Here is a 3,408-nt window from a genome sequence, read left to right on the forward strand (position 1 = left end):
TTTCAGAGCAGCAGGGTCATCAAGCTGTGGTAGGGTCACGCATGGGCCAGAGCCCAGATGCGCAAAAAGCCTGACTGGGATTTTGCTGCTGCTGCCATCCGTTGCCAGTCGTGGGGGCTGTGAAGTGAGCGGCGTCAAGCGCGCATGTTCTTTTGTTCTGTACCCTTCCTTCTTCTGGTGTAGATTCGAGTCTAAAATGCGCAGTCAAAGGCGCCCGTGGCAGATTTGGAGGCGACTCTCCCTCTGAATAACGTTCAGCGCCGGTGAGATCAACGCCTCGAGAACAAGACTTGTCTCGATGCTAGCACGATGCATGAAATCAGGGCCAACGTGTCTGCTTCGGCAATGGCGGGTTGTCAGCTCGCCGGAAAACATGTCATCGAAGGGGTCGATTAATGTTCGCAACGCATAGACCATCGTCTTCTGCTCAGGTTGCCCAATGCATGCCATGGATAACTCGCGGTTATGTAGACTCTGATCATCCCATGCATCCGAGCCCTCCCTGTGGACTGCCAGGGTCGGCGTTTCCCGGACCCTCGCTTCAAGCGATATTGGATGTGGAGATGCTTCCAAAAGAATCCATCCTCAACGCGACGTGTTTTTTTTCTTGCTTTCACGCACGCCGAGTTTGCTCCCGCTATTGCACCTTGAAAGATGTATTTGATCAAACCGAACTCAGACGGACCAACAACTTGACGACCATTCGGCGAACCGAATCGCGCACGTTATAGACCCATGACTTAGTCGGGCGCCAGCAGGGACGGTGCCCGTGCCGGCTCACGAAGAGTCGATGCATACAGAGCTAATATGATGCGATGACTAGCATAGCTTTTTTTTACAGCGATCCACCCCGCTCTGGCAGTTCGATTCGTGGTATGGCCTCTCGACGACACCAGCGACTAGACAGGTGATCTCAGACACTCAATTACAGTCGATGAAAGGAGACCCGAGATCCGGCCCCAGAAGCGAACGCTGACGCCCTGACCACTGTCTTTATGTTTCCCTTGCCAGACCACCGCCGGCCTCTAATACAGCCTAGGGAAAGCCTCATCATCAAAACGATACCCACCTTCGCGACTGTGTTCTCTTGGCCTGGGAACTATCGGCCAACACACGCGGACACTCTCGTACCAGTGAGGGCCGTGTTAGTGGTCCTCGGAGGGGCAAGACAGGGCGGTCGTGAGCCCCTGCCTTCATGCCAGCTGATCAAGCTTTTCCCTCCAAAGCTCTTCATTGTTCGTAACATATGATGGAAATTATCTGGCCTATTTCTCTGAAGAAACGAGAGGTCGCACAAGGAGCAGGTCGATGTGACGGTATTTCGGGCGCTCGCCGGCATTGGGGATAGCAGGACGCGGCGCGGATGATCCAGGCCACCTCCCACTCCTTTTCACGGCGTGCCCCTGTCAATAGCAGCACCGTGGCCTGGTCTTAACACACGGCCGACGCTGACGACTCAACACAACGAACTTCCGCGAAGTCCCTCCGGCGGTCCATCGCAGTTGCCAACCTCGTAACCGGACCGGGTCTGGGTAGGAAGTCGACCCACTATCTGCCTTCTTCAGCGGGGTGAGGCTTCGCGATGGTAAACTTGCCCGATGAGAAGTGACTCGTGGCCATGCAACCTTTTTTTGTTTGTGATCTTGCGTTCTACGCGACGGGGGCGGTGCGGGAATCTGGCGTTCTGAGTCAAGCTGCCGCGGAGGACCCAATCAGCGGGCTCAGACAGGCGACGATAGGGGGGAAGGCGGGGGCTTAGTCTCATGAACCGCTACACGCCATCGTCTGGTCTGGTCTTCAACAAGCAGCGAGAGTGACTTGTGCAACACAGAGTAAAAGGGAACGCCGACTGCCTGTGCCTAGCACCTCTGTTGGTCCGACAAAAAGGGACCAGAACGCCACAGCAGCATGCTCCTTTCTACAGCCCGCCGTCATCGCCGCACTCCCCTCTGAGCTCCGACTCTGCGTGTAAAGCGTTGCTTTGGAGTTGAAAAAGGGGCGCATCGGGGTTGACCGGCCGGTCATTGCGAAGGTGCCGATGTGACCATGGGATCATAGCCTCCCCACCAGGCCGCCGGGAGAGTCTCTGTCTGACAGACGAGTCATATGTCAGCAAGCTGGGAGGGCTTGCTGTCTTTGAGCATTCCATCATTGAAGAACAACGACTGTTGGAAGCTGAATGAAAGTGCAGCCCGGCCAAACATGGGGCACCACGAGAAACAAAACAACATGAGATATCCACCGTGGCAGGGCATATCGACACCATTGGAACTGGGGGTTTTTTGAGTTTCTTTTCCCTTCCGCGTTTCCCATCCCTCTGCTGTAACTTGAATGGATTACATGTACCTCGTCAAAGCAGGCACCTGCAGGCAAGGGGCCCATAGGCCACGGGGAATAGGAATGCGAGATGGGTCCTTCGTCATCTCTCGGCTGTGCCTGGGAAGAAGAGCTGGTTGATGATGGTCAGGCTTGCACAACCCAAAGGCTCCTAGCGGGTCGAGCAGCGCACAGGGCGACGAGCGCTGAGCGTTGGGAAAAGGCACGAGCGGCGACGGCAGTTTGCTACAACGACGCCCCAGATCCCCACTCGGGAAACGTTTCTACCACCCCCTCCCTCACCCATACCGTCCACATCCACTGGGCGCGCCAGGCACAGGCACACGACAAAAGACAGGACAGGCACCTTCTTGTCCATGTCATGCCTGCCCTGCCGGTCCTGTCTGTCCTGCCTGCATGCCTGCCTGCCCTGCCTGTGCCCCAGCCGGGTCGTGTCCACTCTCGCCTATTCATTCGGTACCACACACCACACCCTGGGCCCGAGGTACCTCCACCCCCCTTTCTTGCCTCTGCTGCCCCGTCCGAAATGCAACGATGGTACACGCCGATGCTGGCTCAGTGGCTGCCCCCTTCCTTCCTTCCCTCTTCCCATCTGGTGCCCCCCCCTTCTCCCAATGCCCCTTCCCTGTCGTTTCCCTGTGTCCCACCCACGCACACACACCACGGTCACGGTCGTGGTCACGGCCACAGCTCAGCGCCTCTGGCTTCTGCTCTGTTCTCCTCGCTGATCCCACCTCTTCCCTCCCTTCCCGTCTCTCGCACTCCTACCCTCCCTCAACACCCCCCCCGTCAAAAATCATTAAACCCCAGAGCGTCCTCCATTTCTCAAACCCTCTCAAGATCTCCTTCCCTCAAGACTTCTCTTTTCCTCTCTCGTTTCTCTTCTCCTCCACTTTCCTTTCCCCTCCTCCTCAGACGGGCCTCCTCCCCTCTTCGGAGCCGCACACCCCTCCTCCCGTTTCCATTTCCATCTCATCAGGAGCTCACCCCCTCGCTCCTCTGCCGAACCTCGTCAACGTCTCAGACACAATCGGTCGCACGTCTTCGTCCATCATCGCGGATCACGCCGAC

This window comes from Verticillium alfalfae, genomic scaffold (genome assembly GCF_000150825.1).
Source record: "Verticillium alfalfae VaMs.102 supercont1.13 genomic scaffold, whole genome shotgun sequence".
Lineage (NCBI taxonomy): Eukaryota > Fungi > Ascomycota > Sordariomycetes > Glomerellales > Plectosphaerellaceae > Verticillium > Verticillium alfalfae.